Source organism: Miniopterus natalensis, chromosome 17 (genome assembly GCF_054644295.1).
Source record: "Miniopterus natalensis isolate mMinNat1 chromosome 17, mMinNat1.hap1, whole genome shotgun sequence".
NCBI classification, from domain to species: domain Eukaryota; kingdom Metazoa; phylum Chordata; class Mammalia; order Chiroptera; family Miniopteridae; genus Miniopterus; species Miniopterus natalensis.
In genome coordinates this window covers 18,084,663-18,108,000 of record NC_142097.1, presented here as the reverse complement: position 1 = coordinate 18,108,000, position 23,338 = coordinate 18,084,663, and the positions used below count along the sequence as shown (strand labels likewise).

The window sequence follows — 23,338 nt, the reverse complement described above, 5'->3', positions numbered from 1 at the left end:
CTAACCCTTCTACCTCCTCCCATGAGAACCTTTGTGATTGCATTGGGCGCACCTGGTGATCACATTTGCAGATTTTCTTGCACCGTATACAGTAACATATTCCCTGGTTTCAGGGGCCATTATTAAGCCCACCACCTAACCTAAGACAGCAGGGGGGACATCTCCTTGGGGACGCTCAAAAAGATTGGAGGCATTAGCACTGTAGGGAGTAGAAGTGGGGGCTTGGAGTCAGTAGGCTTTGGGCGTAAATGTTAAGTGGTCATTCAGACTCACAGGTGAGTGAAGCTTCGGGGCACAGGGTTCAATACAGATGTGGAAACTGAGGCCCCAGAGGAACTAAGGATCTGTCCAAAGTCACAGAGCTGGTTCTCTAGCTTTTCCCAATGCTGTCTCACTTAAATGACACTCAAAAAAGGTGGTGGTGGTGTTTGTTGTTGCTGTTGTTGAAAGAAAATAGGATAGAATCTACCAGGCTTTGTTTTGGGTAGGGGTTGCTTTGCAAGGGAAAGCCCAGAGCCCGCTGAGTGTGAGCATCCTGCAGAGACTTGCTGTGTCTGCGCTCTGGAAGGTTCTCCCGCACTGGGGCTGTACACAGAGGGGCCAGGGGCTCCCAGCGCTGCCTCAGAGAGCGGTGGCTAATGGTGGGCTCCCCTGAGGCCACCTGGCCGCTCTTGGTCATCCATCGGCTATTTCTTCACAAAGGGAGCTCTTCCTCCTGCTGGAAATGTGGATCACGGGGTGGGTTCTGGGGACGAAGGGAAGGCACTTGGGACCCACCCAGCAAGAAGGCATTTCTCTCCTTGAGCCGCCGAAGAACCCACACGTGCGCGTGCCTGGGTGGCGAGTGGGAGGGAGATGAGACCCTGTGCTTTAATTTCTCCTTTCTCTCCATTCTTGACTCAGCCAGTTTCTCAGTGCGTTTGTCAGAAAGAACCACCAACATCGAACACCTGGGTTTAGGCCTGCCCCTGCTTCTCCCTCAGCACATGACTCTCTGGGCCTCAGTTTCCCCATCTGTAGAATCCAGGGTTGGACTGGAAGAGCTTCAAGATGCCCTCTAGGATTTGTCCAGCTCAGGTCTGAATGCTTATGCCAACGTCCCCTGGTCGCCTCACTTCTTCCGGTGCTCCTGGGATCTCAAGCACAGCCGGTCGCTAGAATAACCCCCCTGACCAAGCAGCCTTTGCTCCCCACTGTGCCCCAGTGGCTGGCCTGCTGCCTGGCCCTCCACGATCATATAGGGACTGACTCAGAGGACGGGGTCGGGGCCCAGGGGCCAGTGCCACACTCACCGTGCACAGGGAGGGGACACCCTTCGCTTCGGCTCGTTCCGCATGGGGACTGCGGGATCCCAGGAAACTGGTTGTTAGGGAGCCGGCAGCCAGCTACCAAGTTAGATAATGAGAGCTCCGGTTTTCCTACCCTGTTTACCCTGTGCTGAGTACACGAAAATGATGTCATTTCTGCACCCGTCCAGCTGGCACAGCTGACAGGCTCTCTCTGGGCCCTCTCAGGGGCTCCTCCCCTCCCCTCCCCAAGATCTTCACCCTTGAGTCTCCTTCATCCCTCACACTGTCCTCCTCAGCCTCAGGGAGCCCCTCACAACTCTTCCCCCTGTTCCCCACCCCACCCCTGTTCTCTCCTGTGTGCTTCCGTTGCACCTTGCTTGGAAGAGAAAAGTTCATCACACTTGGAGACTGTCAGAGGTGGTAAAATCTGTGAGGCTCAGAGAAGGCCCCGAGGTCTGTTGGTCACCTTAGGAAAGACCTGCGTGGGGTGGAAGGAAGGAGAGGCTTCCAGAAGGAAGGGGTGGAGCCAGAAATGCAAGAGAGGCCAGGGGAGCCCCTCTGGGGGTCAAGGCAGTGAGAATCCACCTCATGTTGACCCTAATAACCTCTACCAGTCCCTCCCCCCAACACTGCCTGGCTTTGGGACAAGGGCCTGAGCTCTTGGACAAGGTCCTCACAGCCGCTTCAAGCATCCTCAGGCTAAGTGTGCACTGGGTCAGTGACGACAGGCAGAGCAGGGAAGGGATAACCTGCACTTTGGTCAGGGGATGGGCATGGTGGACCAGCAGGTGGTCACAGAGGCTCTGGAGAATGGTCAGATCTGGGCCTGAGGAAGAAACCAAGGGCTGGGGGGTGGCCCCCATGGAATACAAAGGAAGGAGTGAGGGCTCCTTGCACACTGTCTGATGGTGGGGGCAGATTTGCAGGATTTACTGTGGCCCTTGGCTGGTTTCCTCTCAAGTGGCCCTGGTAGGCTCAGTTGGAAGGGTCTCCTGCTCAGGAAATTGGTTCCCACCAGAAAGACCAAGGGCCTGGAGCTCACAGCCTCTCTAGGAGCTGCGTCCCTTCTTGGTTTTTGAGTATCTGCTCTGTGCGCAGACCCCATGCAGCAGAGCCCCCCGGAAGAGGCTGCTGCAGTAGAGGCAGTCCCAGGATGGGGACCCCCCTGGGCCCACAGGAGGAAGAGACGAGAGGCAAGAGGCTCTCCTGAGCACTGCTCTGTGCCAGGCTCCAGCCAGGCCTGGAGTTACAGGGGGAACAAGACACTCTCTCCACTCTGTCCAGTGCATACACAAATACAAAGCACAGGAATCCTTCAGTTGGATCAGAGATGCAAGCTCAGCCAAGTACAGGTGGGTGGGTGCTCCATAAAGAGATGGTGACAAATGCCAATGGCTAGTGTCATAATGTTCACTCCTCATGGTACCCCTGGCAGGGTTCTGAGCTCCCATTTTACACACTTGTACACAGAATACACACTTGTGCACACACTCAGAACCAGGCAAGTACCTTACTCATGCTGAACCTCAGTTTTGACTTCTGTTAAATGGGCTCATTGATACCTATGTTACAAGGCTTAATGAGACTGGACAGGAGCTATCCTGGCCACAGGGCAAGACCATAGGTGGGAGCAGGGAATTTGGACAGATGACACAAGTTAGGACCCAGTACAGGAAGAGTAGGGCGTGTTCTCTGGGGCCAAACTTCAGGATGCCAGCCAGGCCTCACTACGTTCACCTGCCCTCTTCCCACCCTTCCAGGCCCACCGCCTCCTGTTGCTCAGTTCATGGGTTGTGTGGGCTCTGGGCTCATTGTCCCGGCCTGTCCTAGCCTTGATTGTTCTGAAATGGGAGAGCTAGCCCAGTTCGCTGCTGGTCTGCAAACCCTGCAGGCAGGCAGAGGGGCTGGTGAGGCCTCCCTTCGTCCTGGTCCTGGACCTGCTGCTCCCATTCCCCTGACTCTCCGGCAGCGGAGGCCACTTCCTCCCCACCAGGCCGGGCCAGCAGTTACAATGCCTATAAATAGAAGAGTGAGATTCCTCGTGGCCCAGGGAATGGCCCTGACATCCTGCCTCGCCTGACTGAGCCCTGAGTCACAGCCCCCGCAGGAGGCCCGCCCGGGGTGGACCAGGGCCTGCACCACCGACCTGGCCTCAGAGGAAGCGCTGGGGCGGCGGAGAGTCCCTGGGGAGGCTGAGAGAAATGTGGCTGGCATTTCCTCCCTGAGGTGCCTGCCAGGCCGGGCACTGGCTGGCTCAGGAGTGAGTGTGCACGGGTGTGTGTCAGGTGGAGGTGCCCGGGTCTGGGAAGCACAGCAGCCCCTCTCCTGAGTGCAATGGGCAGGGGGATATCCTGGGAGCCTCACTGTTCTCGGGGCACTCTTGCTCTGGCTTTGCTAATGTCAAAGCCAAAAGCAAACCCACACAGAGACAGACACATCCACACCGGCTCAGAAAATCAATGGGAAGCCTGGGCACGGGTAGGAACCAAGACAGCTCAGAGGGCCAAGTGGCAGGAAGGGCGGGCATGGACCCAGAGCAGGAACCTGTGGCAGGAGGCAGTGGGGTCACTCTGCCCGAGTCAGAGAGAAGGAGGTTCTAATTGGCCATGCTGGGGTCCCATGTCCACCGTGTGGCTGGGGTAGGGTGGAGGGAGACTGGTAGGCTCTGTCAGTGGGAAAGAGGTAACACCCCAAAGAAATCAAATGTCCAGGGTCAATTCTCAGCTAGAGTGCCGCCGTCTCTGAGAGGTCTTCCCAGCCCCACGTCCAGCAAGTTCACCCCACTCACACTTCGCTATTCTCGGTCCCCCACTCCAGTTGTTGTCTTTCTGGCCCAGGCCACCATCTAATTTATGGGATGTGCCTGGTTTTGTTTTCCTGTTTATTTCTCTCTCTCACTAGATCCACTAGATTAGATGCTCCCTGAGCACAGGGGCTAGGTCAGTGCTTGGTTACTGCTGTGTGCCGGGCACGGACTTGTTAGATGAATGAACGAACAGCCTGTGTGCTTGGGGTGCACACACTCACCCTCACACCATTCACCCACTCACACTCACATAATCTCATACACAGACTCACTTGCACACACACTTGCACTTCTCACATCCATACACACACACACACACTCTTGCTCACACAGGCAGGCCTCTTCAATTATTTGAGAAGCTTGAGCAGCCCCCTGTCTTACTGTCTTTCCCACCTGGGTGCCACTGGGGCAAGAAATCCCAGCTGAGGGATTGCATACTCTGCAGTTTTGACCCCGAGTCCTTCCTAGGAACAGTGACACATTCTCCTGACTCATATATGGGAAGTCAGTGATTTCTCAGTCCAGAGGGACTATGGGGCTGGGAAAACCTGCTCCTGTGCCATCTGGAAATCCCTGCTGGAAATCCCATCCCTGTTATCTACAAGTTGTGTTGCACCCCTGCTACACCCTTGGGTTTTCAGCCCAGGCCACAGCTTGGGGCTGCAGGGGACATTTGCACTTCTCCAAACAGGCTGATCCTTCCACATAGAATGTGTTCAATGCCCCCCACCCAATCCCCATACCTTGCTCACCTTGCTCACCTTGCAAACTCCTAGTTATGCTTCAAGACCCACCCAAATATCACCTCCTTGCAAGACCGAGCAACATTAACAATTTTTGCCCCTTCCTTCTCCAAGTTGTCCTGAATTCTCTAGAAACACAGGTGCACAGAACTATGGTCTTGGCGATGTCCTTAGAGATCCATAATAGCATGGAAATGTGTTGGGCACTTTTTTGTTGCCACAGTGACAAAGACTTATGCTGGGACAGGAGTGCTAACTAGGAAGTACTGTCCATCCCAAAGGTCAATAGCAGCCCACTGAGAAACACTGAGCTGCCCCCTGTCAGATGGGAAACCCAAGGCCCAGGGAGGGAGGTGTCTTGTCATGGTCACCAGCAAATGGGGTTCCAAGGTGGTTGATGCCCATTCCCATGGGGGAGCACTCTGACCTTCCAGGTCCTCGGGTCCTGGCCTGGCCACACTGCAGTGCCAGGGATGCCGTGAGAAGTGTGACTGGGAGTGCCCGGAGCTCCCACCGGCTGCTGCACCTTCCCCCGCCCATGCTGGCGGCCTGATGTGGCTGTGGCCAGGGATGTGCCTGGAATGTGGAGCCAGGATCCCCTGGGGAAGGGAGAGCCGGGCTTGTGGGCTGTGGCCAGAGGTCTACAATGAACAACGTCCAGCTCTGTGAGCTCATCTAGACACTGAGAAAGTCACCCTTTAGATCTGAGCCTGGGCACTAGTGAACATAACACTCCAGGGCCCAGACTGGCCACGGGAGGTGGAGAGGGAGAGGCAAGACCTGGTGTCCCCTAAATCAGCCCCTAGCCCTGCTCCAATAAAGAGTGGCTATCCTTCCCCCGATCTTCCACCATCAGCCTGGGCCACCTTGGACCCCTGGAGGAACTTCTAAAAACTTTCTAAAAACTGCAAATTATACACAAAACCAGAGACTATAATACAACAAACCCCCACATCCCTATCACTCAGCTGTGACAATCATCAACCTGTGGCCCATCCTGCCTCATCCAGACTCCCCCCCCCATTATATCATTTTGAAGTAGATCCCAGGCATGACATCATTTCATCCATAAATATGTCAGTGGGGTGTCTCTAAAAGGACTCTTCCTTATAAACAAACAAAACCATAATCACATCATCATTATCACACACAAAATTAGTAATAATTTCTATGTTAACAAAGAGCCAGTAAATGTTCAAATTTCCAATTGTCACACAATTGCTTTTTTACAGTTTGTTTAAATTTCAATCCAAATAAGGCTTGCGCATTGCAATTGGTCAGTATGTCTTTTGACTCTCTATTGGGCCTAGAGTTTCATTTTGTTCCTTTTTATTTATTAGTTGGAAGGAACCGGTGTTTGTCTTTCGGCATTTTGCTCCAGCTGGACTTTGCTGATTGCTGCCCCGTAGCTCAATCTGTTCCTCTAGCTGATAAATTGCTAGTTAGAAGCAGAGTCTTGATCAGATTCAAGTTCGATTTTGCTTTTGGCAAGATTATGTCAATTGGAGGTGTTGAGTTCTAGTGGGTTGTACACGGTGTGTGATTCTCTCTTTTTTGTGATGTTGGCAGCCATTCACGCAATTCATTTATTAGGGACTGCAACATAGTGTTATATTCATTCTCTCTGCATTTATTAGCTGGAATCTGTCTATAGAAAAAATTAACTCTTTTCTATTATTTGATTATGCAGTGATTCTGTTTGAAATGACTTTTAAAGTTTATCCACTCCCACATGGCCCCTGGGGTGAGTGGTCTAGAGAGGGCAGATCCCTCACTAAAGGACACAGCACATTGGGAGCAGGCCTAGAACTCAAACCCAGGGGTGTGCGGGGCACTGGTCTGGAGGCGGTGTGCTGGAGCCGAGAGGCGTCAGTTCTGGAAACGAGAAGCCCGGCCTTGAATCTAGGACCTGCCACTTAGAACCAATGGGACCTTGGGCAGATCACTCAGCCTCGATGGTCTCTGTAATGCAGGGATAATTCTATCACCCTTATGCAGCCCAAGTTCACCAACTTTTCCTTCTGTAAGAAGGGACTTGGGGAAACCCAGCCTCTCCAATGGTTACATTCACAAACCAACGCTAAGGTCCATGGCCTCTCACTTTAATCTCATGGCTGCTTCAGGGCCCACCTAAGGACCATGACTTTCCTCCCAAGTGCCCAGCAGGTGCCTGTGGAGAGACTTTCTCAGAAAGCTAAGGCCTCTATCAGCACAGTGGTGAGCTCAGGACTAGCCACATGATTGTGGGGCTTTTGTTGAAAAATGATTATGAATTTTGAGACAGAGCAAAGCATCAAACCAAGCAAAGGGCCCTTCTGGGACAGACCCTGTGCAACTTGCACAGGCCATTGGCCCACGAAGCCAGCCCTGGTGGAGCTCTGTCCCCGTGGCATGTGGGTGCATCACATCCAACTCAACAGAATATTGAATGTGTACGGGGGGACACTTCAGCCATAACCAACTTAAACCCCAGTCTAACTAGCTTTGGTTAAAATACAGTCAACAGCTCTGGTCAGGTGGCTCAGTTGGTTGGAGCATCATCCTGTGCACCAAAGGGTTACAGGTTCAATTCCCCGGCAGGGCACATACCTAGGCTGCAGGTTCGATCCCTCACTGGGGTTCCTAGGGGAGGCAACTGGTCAACATCTCTCTCTCTCTCCTTTCCTCTCTAGAATCAATTTAAAAAATATCCTCGGGTGAGGATTCAAAGATAAGAATAAAACACAGTAAATAGTATTTCACAATTACGGTCATGCAAATGCTTTTTCATGGTTTTCAGTCTTTTGAGTCAACATGGGGACAAAGCAGGAAAAACTTGTTGTGGAGAAAACATGAACGTCAATGACACAGAATGAAAAACCTATCTCCAACCAAGGTGGCAGGTAAACAGGCAGAGGAGGTGGTAGGGACACCCATATTTATTCTTAACCTAAAGAGAGCGGGCCGAGAAAAACTGCCTCGAGTCAAACAAAAGAAATAGATATCTATATACAGGTAATCAGTAGATATCTACTAGATGTACTTTAAATTTCAAAGTTGAGAAGGGGGGGTAGGGGTGTAAGTGAGCTTAAATTCTCACGTACCTTACAGAGAAGTCAGTAGATTTGGTCTAAAGTTATAAATCAAGAAATAAGCGTACAAGCATATTATCTAGAGTTATGGGGGTAACTAACCATCAGGAAAAGATAGAAAAGGGAACGTGTTGAATAGTTTAACTCCAGGATGAAGACGGAAGAATAGGGTGGAGTCTGGGGCTTTCTTTTATAAGCTCTTTTGTACTATATTTTGTTACCATGTTCCTATATTATTTTGATGATAATTAAGAGTTGTAAAGCTGGTGGGAATCAATTGCCGGACAGAGAAAGACAGAGGGACTGACCTCAGCTGACTGCTTCAGGGCCTCTTTCTCCCAGGCCACTGACAGCTCTGGAGTCAGATAATTATGGCTCATGTTCCAAGGGGGAAAATGCAGAATATTCCAGGGAAGGACTCTGATTGGCTCACATGCCCACCTCTTGGACTGTGATTGGCTTCACCAGGATCATGTGACCAACTGGTTGCCAGGAAGGTTGAAATACTCCCAAGACCAGAGCTTTAGAGGAGCATTTCTGGAGGGAAGGGCGAGGCTGTCATTGGAAGAAAGGGGGAAAGAAAGGATGCTGGGGGACAAACTAACACATGCCCATGACGCTGAGACTACATGGGCCAGACTGTGGTACAAGGTGTGGAAGACCTAGTGGAGATGACTGCAACATGGGGCTCTTATTGGGAACTGGGATGAGAGATGGAAGCAAGGAAATGATTTGCTGTTACCCAAGGGAGAGTGTGGAAAGAGCTCCATGATATTCACAGACGGTTCCATGGGAGCCAGCAGACGATCATGCACACTGCCAACTGGGGCATCAAGAAGTCTTATCAGTCCCAGTGGCCTCCCCGAGGTTCCCAGCGTCAGCACAGTGACTTGGGTCCAGATTTCATTTCTTCTCAGGGAAGCTTCTTCACCTCTCTGAGCCTGTTTCTCCAGAAGAATAGGACAAAGATTTCAATGTAGCACTTAGATTGGTTTGGGAAGCTGCAGTATAGAGCTTGGCACATAGTAGGCACTTTCTTACCCTTCTAGTGTCCCAGGGTCACCCACCCACATTGCCAGTTTTTCTTTGAAGATGGATAAACTGATTAGGTCCAACTTAGCTTAAAACCAAAAGACAGTCCTTAGAGTCGTTTCAGTATCCAGCCTATTATCCAAATGCCTAAAATAACCTAATTGTACAAAAATTGTCAACATACATCCCCACGAGAATAGAAGCTCCCTGAAGGCAGGCAAAGTGTTATTCATTTTTGCATCTCTCCCTGGTGTACCTAGCATAATGGAACCCCTCCCCCAAGTTGTGTGGGTTTTTTTTAAAATAAATCTTTATTGATTTCAGAGAGAGGAAGGGAGAGGGAGAGAGAGAGAAACACCAATGATGAGAGAATCATTGATCGGCTGCCTCCTGCACGCCCTCGACTGGGGACCAAGCCCGCAACCCGGGCATGTGCCCTGACTGGGAATTGAACTGTGATCTCCTGGATCCTAGGTCGATGCTCAACCACTGAGCCGCTCCTGCCAGCCCCCCCCCCCCAAGTTTTATTGAAATATAACTAACAGCACTGCATAAGTTTAAGGTGTACAGCATAGTAACATATATATTGTGAAATGATTACCACAGTAAGTTTAGTAATCATCCATCACCTCATATAGGTACACACACCGAAAAGGGGGGGGGGAGTTTTCCCCTTGTCATGAGAATTCAGGATTTACTCTTAACTTTCAAACAGACCACACAGCAGTGTTAACTATAGTCGTCACATTGTACATAACACCACCAGCACTTACTTGTCTTATAACTGGAAGTCTGTACCTTTGACCACCTTCCTCCAATCCCCCACCTCTGTCTCTGGTAACCACAAATCTGATCTCTTTTCCTCTGTTTTTTGTTTTTAGATTCCACATGTGAGATCATACAGCATTAGTCTTACTCTGTCTGATTTATTTCACTTAACATAACGCCCTCAAAGTCCATCTATGTTGTCACAAATGGCAGGATTATGGCTGAATAATATTCCCTTGTGTGTACACACCCACTCACACACACATCTTACAAGTTCTTTATTTATCCCTTGATGGACTCAGGTTGTTTCCATGTCTTGGCTATTGTAAAAAATGCTGCTATGAACGCGGGGGTGCATATATCTCCTTGACGGAGTGTTTTTGTTCCCTTTGGATATATTCCCAGAAGTGGAGTTGCTGGATCACATGGTAGTTACATTTTTTATCTTTTGAGGAACCTCCACACTGTTTTCCATAGTAGCTGCACCAATTTACAGTCCCATGCACTGTGCACAAGGCTTCCCCTCCGTCTGCATCCTCTCCAGCATTTGTTACCTCTCGTCTTTTTGATGTAGTTATTCTGACAGGTGTAAGGTGATACCTCACTGTGGTTTTGACTGGCATTTCCCTAATGACATGTGATCTTGAGCATCTTTTCATGTATCCCTTGGCCATTTGGTATCTTCTTTGGAGAAATGTCTGTTCAGGTCCTTTGCTTATTTTATTTTTATTTTTCTGCCCATTTTAATTAGATGATTATTATTGCTATTGAGTTACGTGAGTTCTTTATATATTTGGGGCATTTATTTCCTATCAGATATATGATTTGCAAGAATGTTTCCCATTCTATAGGTTGTCCTTTCATTTTGGTGACTGTGCCTTTGCTGAGCAGAAGCTTTTTAGTTTGCTGTATTTCCACTTCTCTTGTTGCTTGTGCTTTAGATGTCCTATCCAAAAAATCATTGTCAAGGCCCATGTGAAGGAGCTCTTTCCTATGTTTCCTTCTAGGAGTTTTATAGTTTCCGGTCTTACATTTAAGTACTTAATACGTTTTGAGCTGATTTTTGTGCGTGGTGTAAGGTAGGGATCTACACTGGGCATTTTAATAGATTTTTAAACTGAATATATGAATGGGTAAAGGGATAAATGAGGCCCTAGAGAGAACACTGAAAATAAGAGATCCGTTTGCCAAGACAGACTCCTGGCAGGCAGCCCAGTGGGTTCAGGTGTCAGCCAAGGACAAACAGAGAGGACAAATGTGTGCCCGGTGTGGGGGCTAGGAGTCAGAGCACGCTGGAGGAGACAGTGGGCAATGGGCCTACTTCTTTGTTCATTCAACAGATGTGATGAACCACCTACCCTGTGGTGGACCCCAGGCACCTGGGATTTACCAGCAGCAAACATGAGTCCCCCTGCCCTCTGGAAGCTGATACCCAAGGCATTATGTGCGAGAGCAGCAGGGGGCCCTGGGGACCCTGGGCGATGCATCCCCGTAGCTGCATCTTCCTGCTAATGCGCTTCTACTACTACTAACTACAGTCACAGCAGCAACACTTACAGGGAACCAAGTGTCTTAGTCAAGATCATTTCAGTTTTAATAGAAACTCAACTTGAACCGGCTTAAGCAAATAAAAAAGACATGTTTGGTTTATGTATTAATTTCTAAAAATACCAGGGGCTCACTAGATTCTGGCATGACTGGGTCCAAGGGCTCCGAAGATATCATCGGACTCTGTATCCGGCCCCATCTCGTGGCTCTGCTTTCTCCAACTTCACATTGCTGACTTCATTCCCAAACGGCCACACAGTAAGAATGGCCTCTGGTAGCTCCAGGCTAACGATCTCAGCAAAGAGGAAGCACCTCTTTCCTTACTGCTCTGCAAACTTCAGAGCACTGTTAGAGGGACCCGTCCAACTTTGGTCTGATGCCCAGGCCTGAGCCAGTCCTTGCAGTCAACACTGGGATGTGCTGATTGGCCGGGGTCTGGCGGTAGGGGTGGGAAAGGGGGCAGGGATAGGGGACAGGGACTGAGAATGAAGGGAGGTGGTCTCCAAAAGAGAGCAGGGCTGTCACTTGCTCAGCAAAGCCCCACACCTCCTAGGCTCAGGCACAAGGCCAAGTGTCAGTTGAGCCTCCCAGCAGTCCTGGGTGGTGAGGCCATTCTGATCCCCACTTACAGGTGCAGGAACTGGCTCAGGGAGGCTGAGTACCTTGCCAGGGTCACACACCTAGTAAGTAGAGGGTCAAGGAGCGTGGATTCTTTTGTACCAGACAGAGGAGTTAGTGGGGAGGCTCTGAAGCACAGCAGGAGGTGTGTGTGTGTGGGGGGGTGTCACTGATTCAACCTAGTGAGCGGAGGGGGAGATAAATGGGAATAATCTGATGAGTGCGGCACTACCCTTGTCCCCCAGCCCCACGGCAATGACATTTCTCCTGTTCACCGTTCACTGAAGCAGGCGATGCAGACCCAGGCTGCCCGGAGCCCCTAGAAAACACACAGCCTTTGGTAGGGGATTGAGTGCCGACGCTAACTTGGAGGCGGAATTCCAGGGCAGCGAGGGAAAAGGGGGGGGGAGCAACGCAAGATGATGTATAACCGCACTGCCACGGCGTTACAACAAACCGCAGATGGAAAACGTGCCTCAAAGGGTCCAAGGTGGGGAGAAGGAATATCGTCCTCCCACCTGTCTCCTCCTGCTCAAAGGTCGTCCCCAGAGCTAACTCCCTCCACGCTCGGGGTTGAGTTCTCCAGCCCCCTCACACCGGGGTGCGGTCAGGGAGGGATCAGCTGCTGGAAGGCAGCTGGTCAGCTTCCACTGTGGGCCTGTGAGGACCCACAGAGTCCTTTACCCACAGAGGCAGAGCAAACAGGAGTCTGATGGACCGGGGAGCTGAGAGAATCTTCAGGACACAAGATGTGACACTCACATTGTAGCTCTGTGACTTGACTTCTCCATGCCCCAGTTTCTCTGAGTAAAATGGGAATACCAGTACGTCCCCTAGAGTTGCTCAGAGGATTTGAGATAACTCATGCAAAGCACTGTCTGGCCCCTAGGCGGTCAACTGGGCTGGCCGTCTTGATTGTGCCTGGAGGAACTCGGGGTGCTGTCCTGGCTGAGCTACATTAGCCTGGACTCTTTCCATTGCAACGTGGCTCATATGAAGGAAAGGATGTATTGGCTCACAGAACTGGAAGGCCTGGAGGTGATGGCTTCAGCACAACTAGACCCAGGGGTCACTCAATCCCAAGGGATGTGGCCCACAGTGAGCTCACTACATGAGCTTTGGGAAAACACTCCCACCTCCAAGGGCTGGCCTGAGCAGAAAGAAGACCGAGAAGGTCTGGCTGAAGCACCTGTGAAATGAGAAGCTGGGTCTAAATTGGGGGTTACCAATTTGACATCCTCTGGACTTCTAGGATGGGTCCATGATTTGTTGGTCCCAAGCCAAAAAAAAACCAACCCAAAAAGCAGATCTCCGTTTTTTGGTGAGATCTCAACTCATACAAGCTTGCTCATAGTGATTGTCAGCTCAGACACGTAGTTCGTCTTTACAAGTTTAAGAAATACATTTGGGGAAGTGGATTGTGGCTTCACGAATGCAGTATGTTTAGAAGATGTAATCTTTCAACCCGCAGTATCCACAGGGGAAAAACAACTGACATCAGTCCAGGGAGGTGAAAAGGTGAGGACCATGGCTACAGCTCATCTAGACAGTCCTTCCCAGCAACCACATTCTTGGATACCAGGATTTGAGGAGCTCCTTCCCCAAGCAGTCCCTGGAGGCCCTTTATTAAGGAACCCAAATACCATGCTCCATTTCTCCAGCCACATAATTGTCCTTACTGTGTTCCTGATGTAAGCCCCAGGGCTTATCAGCTATGTGACCTTAGACAAGTCATTCTACCTCTCTGAACCTGTTGCCTCAACTATAAAATGAGACTGGTGTCTAGACACAAAAATCAAAACATGCCCACACAAAAGACTTGTATGTGAATATTAAATCAGCTTTATTTGAAACAGCCCAAATGTTCATCTGATAAATGAGTTAACAAACTGGCACATCCATACAATAGAACATTACTTGGCAATAAAAAGGACTGAACTGTGCACGCAACATGAATACATCTCCAAACCATGTTGACTAAAAGAAGCCAGACACAAAAGAGCACACTATATGATATTTATATGAAGTTGTAGAAAAGGAAAAATGAATCTCTAGAACAAAGGTAGGTCAGGGTTGGCTGAGGTTAGAGGAAGGAGGGAACTTGAATTAGTCTTGGTGGTGGTGGTAGTTGCAGGGGTGTACATGTCTGACAAAACTTATGAATTGGACACTTAAAATGGGTGGAATCTATTGCATGTAAAGGATACCTCAAAGTTGACTTTTTAAAAATGAGATCAAAGGAAAACATTGCCTTTATTAGGACCCTTTCTAAGACAGAAACCCAACTCCGGGTAGTGTTGGGGAAAAAACTGCATTGGCTCATATAATCAGGTCAGTCCAGAGGTGCAGCTGGCTTCAGGTATGGCTCAATCCAGGGGCTTACTGACGTCTGGACAGTGGGTGCACTCGCCTTCTCTTAGCTCTCTTTACTCCTTGTTGGCTTTATCTTCAAGTAGAGAACAGGGTGGCCACCAGTAGTTCCAAGCTTGGCAACTTCTGTCAACTTGGCAACTCCACAAAAAACGAATGCCTCTTTCCTCGCAGATGCTGTAAAAGTCCCAAGGGTGAGTCTCAGTGTCCATCCTGGGAAACATGCCTCTAAAGCTAGGGGGTGAGATTGGCCCCACCTGAACCCCAAGGGTTCAAGGCAGGAGAGGGGTGGTCCCCTGAAGGTATTATCAGAAGGGCCATGGATGCTGGGAAGGAAAAGCCACCCAACAGCTAGCACCTCTCTCCACATACCCGGGGCAATGCCATCACCTATTCCTACCTCCAGACACGCCTCTGCAGTGGCCAGGTCATCAGGGATAGGGCTCCAAATGCATTCGAGGTCCAAGGCTGCCTTTCTGCGATGACACAGGGCTCTTTGCCTGTTAGATACAAGAGTCAAAACAGAAATCAAGTGCTAATCTCTTCCCCACCAGCCAAGCCAAACAGAAAGCCCTTCCTGCTTGTGCTGGGCTGTCTGCACCCTGAGGAGGTGGGCGGGGGGGGGGGGGGGGGGGACACACACACACACACTCTGTAGCGGCTACTCTGGCCCAGAGGCAATGCCTTAAAACGGAGCAGCCGGACTTGTAGGATGAACCTTGAGGGGGCAAAGGATGCCTCCCCCTGGGCCAGACCAGCAGGGAATGCAGGGCAAAAGGGTGAGGAATATAGCTTCTCAACCCAGACCCACCATCCTGACAGGGTCTGGCCAGGGCAGGAGGGCCAGAGAGAAAACTGACGAAAGGTAGTCCCTGCAGAGATCAAGGACAGGAAGGTACCATCCAACACCCTGGAACTCAAACCTCACTTCCTGAGCTGTGCAGTGCAACTAGCGTTAAAAGAGCATCTTCTCCATGCCAGACACCACCCCGAGTTCTCTGCTGAAGGGGAGGGGAAGGGAGTGACTTCATATCTATAGTCAGAATCAGCCTACAACAGAGACACCTTCCCTCGGGGCACTACTGTGCCCAAACAAACGAGGCAACAGGCTCAAAGAGATGGGGGCTTTACCTAGGGCCCTAGCTAAGTAGCTGCCCTTGGTCAGACTCCTGGGCAAAGGCTTGTCTCCCTGCCCTACCCCAATTCCAGGAGCTCAAAGCTCTTGGCTCAGTCTGACTGCTCAAGGCTGCGAGATGAGCTGAGATTATTTCTGATGTAGGTAAGCAAGGCAGTTTAGGACTATCTCCCGATCAGCTCCCCAAGGGATATGGACAAGAGAAGCAGGAACTGAGGCCTGCCGCCCTGTTTTCCATCACGGGGCTGGCGGAGTCGGCCTGCCCGGTCATCCTGCTTTCTGGGAAGCAGGTTAAATGGGTGTCGTTGCCAAGAGTGTATGCTCTGCCGCAAAAAGCTGGGCGGGGAGCAGGGCGAGAGCCAGGCAGAGGAAGGAGAGCCAAGGCCCAGCGAGGGAAGGTGGTGGCCAACGCCTGGGCCCTCCCTGCCAAAGGAAGCCCGTGGGCCTGGCTCACAGCCGCTGGGCTTTGGGAAAATGGTGTTCTCAGCTCTCAACTGCCATCTCTGCCCTCCATGTCTAAGGCAGGCTGGCCCTCCGGCCCTACAGACTGGCCGGGGGAGCAGCCAACCACTTCCTGGGGCTGACAATGTGCCTGCCCATTAGTTCCCTACACTGGCATGCTGCCCAGCTGCCCCTCAGGCCAGGTCCTTGGAGTCCAGCTCTGTAGGAAAGAGGGAGGGGTAGGGACAGCCTTATGCAGACCTAGGCACCTCAGCAGGGGTCCTGATCCTGAGGGCCACCAGCTTGGAGCAGGGCCCAGATGAGCAGGAAAATCAGTGGCCCCCTGCCACCCACAGCTGTGGGACCTGGGCCACACGCCTCTTGCATGTTCTGAAAATGGGGCTAAATCCTGCCCTCCCCAGAGCTGGGATCATTGGCAATGCAGAAGGCTGAGGGTCCAGGAGCACATTCAGCACTGGGGAAACTGAGGGACAACAACCCAGACCCCCTGTGGGGCAGATACCTTCTCTAGGAGAGAGTAGCACCCACCCACCTCAAGTATTTCATCATCACAGTAACCTAAGTATTAGTAAGCATTGTGATATGATTATAATTACATGAGCTAATTACAAATAATAATAATTACTGAAAGACCACTGACCTTGGTAGTCAGGAGCCACAGATCTAAACCCCAGCTCCGCCACGTCCTAGCTGTGTGCCCTCCGGTAAGTCTCCTGATCTCCTTGGCCTCGGTCCTCCTGCTGTAAAATGAGGATCTAAGGATGACTCTGAGCAGCAGAGAAAATAAAGGGAGTGAAAATCTGCCAGCTGCAAATAGTCACATCGCCTGATCAGGCTCCGAAGGCAGAGCTGGAGGAAACCTCTCCCGTCTCTAACTTGTGGGCATACAGTGGATAGTTCTCTGCCTGCTTCAACAGAATCAGCTGAGGAACATCAGAAAAACAAACACAGATAATCCCAGCGGCCCCAACAATTCAGATCCAAGTGGCCTGGAGTGGGGCCCAGGCTGTGGAGATTTTTTAACACTCCCAGGGATTCTTAGGTGACCTTGGTGGACAAGCAATGCAGTAGCCCACTTAGAAAATCAATCAGGACGTAGCCCGCATTTCTAGCTTCCTCCATCTGTTTGGGGAGAGATGCAGTGTGCTGCTGTAAGGTCTCTGAGCTCCCTGGCTGGAGGCGAGCTTCAGACCATGGTCCATCCACTTGGCAAAAAGAAAATAGAGACTTTCTGGCTCCCGAGGGCAGAGAGCCATCACTCAAAAGGGTTTCGAGCCTCGCCCATTTTAAAAGCCCCAATCCTGCTACCTGGATGGGGTGGGGGTGGGGGGGGTTCATGCACAGGGAAGAAATGCTGGGAGAATATATTTCATTAGCAGACATTATCCGCACCTCTGAGCATTTATGAGCCCTACCATACTTTTGGTATTTTCTAAATGCTCTATAGTGCAAGGCAGTTCTTTTATATCTTGGGAGAAACAGTACTGTTTTTTGATGTATTGCCTTTTTAAACATTGATATAGTGCCTTCTGAAAATGTTTTGGGGGTAGAGACTGAGGAACATGCTCAGGAACGAGGAGTTTTGCAGGGGAGGGAAGGGCAGGGCAAAGGGGCCTTAGGAACAGCTGGCTTGAAAGTAGCAAATGCTGCGCCGATGAGAAGGGAACGTGTTGTATCGCCCCGTGCCCGCTGTCAGCCGTGGGAATCTCATGCCACGGAGCTCCACCCTCCTACCAAGGAGGGACGAACATCACTCCCCCTCAGCCCCCTGATGACTTTACCTTGGAGCTGCCCCTTCCCTTGGGCAGAAAAACGGCGAGGATCGGGTGCAAACCCAGTCCCTTACATGGGCTCCGGGAGAGCTGGTGTGGAGCAGGCTCAGAGGGCCAGAGCCCAGGCAGCAAGGGGCCTGGCTGGCCAGGACTGAGGATCAGGGTTCCACAGACGGTCATCTTCTTGAGTGATGAGAGCTTTCGAGTCAGAACCTGGGAGGGAACCTGAGCAATAACTGGAGTTTGAATTTCCCCTGCTGACCTGTGAGATCAACGGGACCACAGATGGGTCTTGCAGCCTCATCTGTCTGTCCATAGGCAGGCCACGGCTCAGCCTCAGCAAGCAAGGAAGATTCTGTTGCTGTGGGATATGGTGACATTAAAAATCAATAAAAACATTTTGAGAGAAACAGCGATTGGCTACCTCAGGTACACACCCCGACCAGGGATCGAACCTGCAACCTGGGTATGTGCTTTGAATGGGAATCAAACCAGCAGCCTTTCGGTGCCAGGACAACGCTCAACCAACTGAGCCAGGGCAGATTTGGTGACATTCTTGTGGACTGGTGTTCTTGGGTTAAGGGGTGGGTATGTCACAAATTGGTAATTTGGCTTCTTAACAATCCCCCAAGAATCCCAAATCCACCAAAGATAAGGCCTTGGCTTAGCCACTGTATCTGTGGGGTGGGGATAGAAAACACCCAGCAAGCTCCAGGGTCACAGCAGGGGGTTGGGGGGGGAAACGATCTTGAACCCACTGCAGGTGTATTTGCAAAATGGCCAGCTCCCTGGGTCTCAAGGAGTGGTCTGAGGCCCTTTCTGTGTTAAGGTACAGTGCAAGTTCCTGCCCAGGGGCCCCTAAACCGTTCCAGCTTCTCAGGAAAGGCGGGGCACCTGGCCAGCCGAACACTGTGGCTCTCAACATAAGTGGCCCAAAGCTGTCCTTCCCTGTGCCCTGCATGTACAGCTGGGCTCTTCTGAATCTTTACCACACAAACCAGGGAGACCCTCCAGTCCACAAAGGAATATCTTGATGCCCAATCCTCCACCAAAAAATTGTAAAAATATATGCAAAGCAATGCATAGGCCCAACAAAATTGTTTTCATAATCAGCAAGTCCCAGTTGGACCCCAGGAAGCCCTTCCCATCCCCTAGCGGTAAGGTGAGTGAGGGGTGGGTCGCCAGCCACTGCTCGATGCCCACTGCAAGAGCAATAAGGATTTTTAGGGGCATTATGACTTGAGTCAGAATACACAGCTGCCCCTGAAAGTCCCTTATTTTTCTTGCTGTCCTTCAATACTCCAGGTGAGTCAGCAGTCGACTGGCTGGCCCAGGTGAGTGAAGATGGTGTCCCCTCACCTGACACTGGCCCACCTCCCCACAGCCCAGGGGAAGCTCTATGGTGGGTGGGTGGCTGCAGGGTCTCCACAGTGACAATTTTCTCCAGTGCTTGGTCTGGCCTCACTGCCCCTAGGACATGCCCAAAAATGACTAGCCTTTGTTCCACCCAGAGACAAGTCAAAACCCAGTGCCTTCTGCCCATGGGAAGCCATGGATTAGGGTCCTGGAGGAATCTCGAGTGGACAGGTGCAGCCCACGAACCAGGGAATGCAGTAAGACCAGGAGAAGAGTCGTCAGGACCTACCCTGCAGAGACCGAGCTCCTAAATGACAGTCACGGGCCTCACACTGACACATGAACAGAAGAGAGCCAGCGTTAACTGCCTCAGATGCCAGGCCTGGTTCAGGTAGAGAAGAAAACCCTGGGAAGTGCCCCAGAAGACCAAACCGAGCCAGAAACCCTGGGGGGGAGCCGCTCCTCTCCCTAAACCCTCTTAAAACAACAGCTTAAAGACACAAGATTCTGAGCAGACAGGACCTGAGCTCTGGCTCAGCTTCCCTCCAGCCGGCGTGGCCTCGGTCACCCTGTCTGTAAAACGGGCCCAGAAGGAGCTAAGCTCCCACTTCAAAGGAAAGGCAAGAGGAAATGAGAACATTGCAGCTGTCACATCCAAAGGAACTGTTCCTGAAAAGCTTCTAGTCACGATCCTCTGTCTCCAGTGGGAGGCAAGAGGCTGCAAACTGAGAACAGCGCGCCCTGGGGGAGCTGCAGCCTGAGCCGATCTCAGTCCAGTCCCACCCCCATCAGAGGAGCTCTGGAAAAGGCAACAGCTTCCCGAGGGCCTGAGTAGGAAGGCAGGTCCGCCCCCTCCACCAAAACAGCCTATGCTGAGCAAAGATTTGTGTGTGTCCCCACAGTTTTCAGGCTCAAATCAATGAGCTGACAGGCTCTGCTGGAAGACACGGGCAGGGGGAAAGGGGGGGTCAGAGAGTGGCCCACAAGACAAAGGGCTGGTGACTGACTACTTACGAGAGGGATGAAAGGGCTTCCGGAATCAGAGCTGGTTTTGGGTCCTCCTCTATGGCATGATCCCCTCTGCCCCCAGGTCTCCAGAGCATCAGAGGCCGTGATCAGGATGACCCCAGCAGGCCACTCCACAGACCCCAGGACTTTGACTCCTCTGAACTCCATCACAAGGAATGCCACCCACTGACAGGTAACTTGTCCCCTGAAGCCAGGTCATTCTATCCAGGGCCCCGGTTTGGCTGAAATCTGCTCAGCTGACCACCAGGAGCCTACCCACCCAGCCTGGCACTGTGTCCACTCCTCAGGGGCTTGGTCATCCTTCCGGCTGTGTGTGCAGGACCTGAGGCCACTCAGGACACAGATGGCTCCCCTGCTGTGGTGAGAAGCACAAGCCACAGAGGACAGACCTGGCGCCACTATCTGCTTATTACCTTGATTCTCAGCACCTCCCTCAGCCTTTGCATCTGTAAATAGGAATAGATAAGCCCACTTTGCAGGGTGATGTGAGAATTGAAGGGAAGTTTACAAAGCCCTGAGCTGGCTCCTTAACAAAATTGTATTTCTTCTCCAAGTACCTTTCCCCCTTCCCCTTCAGACTCCCTGGGGGTCTCCAAGGACTCAGGCCACGGAGCATTAGCACTACCCTGCACCTTTACCCCACACCCCAGGTCCTGTCTTGTTCAGACTGAGAGGAAACCGTGCTGGGAACCCCAGCTCCCCGGCTATGGCTTCAGTCCCCTCAAAACATTATGGCAACTGTCACCTTGCCCAAAGTTTTCTACCCTAACCAAGATCACGGCAATATAGGCCACTAGCAAAACCCAAGCTGTCCACACACACTAGGATCTGAGCCATCTGAACCCTTCAACAATGTCACCATATCATGCTTTGCCTCCTCTACAGCCCCAGGTCTGAGCAGCCTCTGCATGAGCTGGTGCCGTGGCCTGGGGTACCCCAGCCCCAATGCAGTGGAGGGGAGTAAGAGGGCGAGACCTGGCTCACCACATACTAACCACACAACCTTGGGCAAGCTGCCTCACCCCTCCCTGCTTCAGTCTGGTCCTTTCTGAGATCAATCGGGTCGTTGGAAGATTAAATGAGTTCATTCCCATCAGAGGCTGAGAAACGCGCCTGGCACAAAGCATTTGATCGGGTTAGCTCTCATGGTGGTCCCCTGCTTTGTCCTTCAAGATTCAGTTCACCTCTTCTGGGTGCTTTCCCTGACCACGGCTAGAGCCCCTCCTATCAGCCCACAGGCAGCATGGTCGTGGGACGACCTGCATCACATACACTTCTTAATGACGCTGAGTCTCGAGCCCCTGAGGCTGGCTGGGGGGCCAGGGAGTCTGCAATCCTAACAGGCTCCTCCAGTGGTTCTGAGACATCTGCGTTTGAGAACCACTGGTCTGTACCACTGTATCACCATGGTACAGGCAAGGCAGTGCCTGGCCCAGGTGCTCAGACGTGAGGTCAGGGGGGCTGTGCCGGGCTGTGGTCAGAGGATTCCCCCATGCCGTGCTAGGTGAGTAAAGGTGACCCACCTGGCCTTGGTTCAGACAGCAGAACTAACCCATCACCAAACACACCAGCCCTCTTTCCAGCTCCTCGGGCCTTCCCTGAGCCCTTGCTCTGCCTGGCTTCTGCTGAACACACATTGATGACCAAGGGGCTGCAGCCCCCTTCTATCTACTGGGGTAGAAAAGCCATCAGGGCTTCCAGGGGAGCTGCAGAGTGAGGAGAGATGCGTTAGGGTCTGAACACACAGACCCTAAAATAGCCAGCAACCCACAAAACCACGATGGGAGGAAAAGAAAGGCCAAGCAGATATATCACCCTTGTTGGGCATTTTCTCTAGAAACGAAACTATGCAACAGTCCCACCCTTACAAGGAAAGGAGGTGGTTGGGCAAAGGGTAGTAGCCCCAGAGTGTCTTGGAAGGAACCCCTCCTACAGAGAAGCTGCTGGGCACACAGAGGCCAGGCCTGCTCCTAGTTAGGGGCCAAACTTCCCTGGCACAGAGAGCTGGGTAAGGCTGGGTGGAGGGATGCTGGCACTCCCAGCACTCAGCTCAGGGGACTGGGCTCTGCAGGGTCCTGCCCTCCTCCCAGCCCACTGGAGGTGGGAGCCTCTGCTAAAGTGGAAAGCCTTCTTGAACTCGCTGGCCGATCTGGACCTAAGATGAACAAAGCCTGGAGACCTGAATCTCATCCATCAGAGCCCCTGAATTTATGATAACGCATCTCTCCGCCAGAAATTCTTTTGGTAAGAACACCTTGGCTCTTAAACCCTCACTCCCACCCTCTCAGCATCACCCTCCCACCATGCTCTGCAAACTCTCCAGCCCTGCCTGGCCCGATGCTGACGGCCAGTGTTCCTTGGGGTTGGCTCAGCCCCCAAAACTCATCAGTGGGTGGAGGTCCAAGTGCCCCTCAGCAAGGCTGGACTGGTGCCCAAATACATCTGTCCACACGAATACACACTCCCACCGATGAGGCCAGGCCAGGGAGGGCAGTGCCTTCCTCTGGCCCATATTTCCAGACTGTCCAGGAGCCAAAGTCGGGTGAGTGCTGGTGTTACAGCTGCAACTTTTATCTCCTTAAAGGCACCTCCACTGGGGGAGGGAAACCAGACAAGCAAACGGGTGCAGATGCATGGCTAGCATATGAGGGAGGAAAGAGTCTATTGTGAAGGACACATTTATCCTCACAAAGAGTCAGCAAACTGTGGACCCACAGACCAAACCCGGCCCACCGCCTGTTTTGATAAAGTTGATTAAAACACAAGTGTATTCTTGTATGTATTATCTATGGTGGCTCTCATGCCACAAGTAGAGCAGAAGAGTTGCAACTGAGACCCTGTGGCCCTCAAAGCCTAAAGTATTTACAGTTTGGCTCTTAACAGATGTTTGCCAACCCCTTGCTTCTGACCAGTACAGCACTCACTCGGCACCGAGGAGACACAGTTAGCAAGACTTGCTCAGCCTGCATAGAGCTCAAGGCCTGGTGAGGAAAGGCCTCTCAGGACCACCGCTCAGCTGGCCCCTTATTCAGCCCCCAGACTGCTCCTATAGCTGAACAAGAAAAGCCCTGACCAGGCTGCAACTCTGCCCCCACTGTGGGGCACAGAGCTGCTGGCGGGCTGCTATCTATTACCTTTCAGAATTTTTCAGGTTTTATAAGGTAACGTGGTACATATACAACACCCCACCAGCAGGGCAGCAGACATAACCATTTACTGTCTCTGCAGTGAAACCATGAATATTTACACTCCCCAAGATAAATATAAACTATACTACACTGAGTCTCAAGTCAGGGTCAGGGTTCCCCAAGAAATTAGCTACAAAAACAACTTTTGGTT

The 23,338-nt window shown here is 51.6% G+C and overlaps 1 long non-coding RNA gene across 1 annotated transcript; it reads right to left on the bottom strand.

Moving 5' to 3' along the window:
• Window positions 1-13,754: 13,754 nt before the first annotated feature.
• LOC107533040 (uncharacterized) lies at window positions 13,755-17,608 on the bottom strand. The gene is made up of 3 exons (XR_001602817.2): window positions 16,483-17,608; window positions 14,646-14,745; window positions 13,755-14,422 (listed from the first exon to the last, which is right to left on the bottom strand). It is a non-coding gene; the product is annotated as an uncharacterized LOC107533040 (long non-coding RNA).
• Between the last annotated feature and the right edge of the window lie 5,730 nt (window positions 17,609-23,338).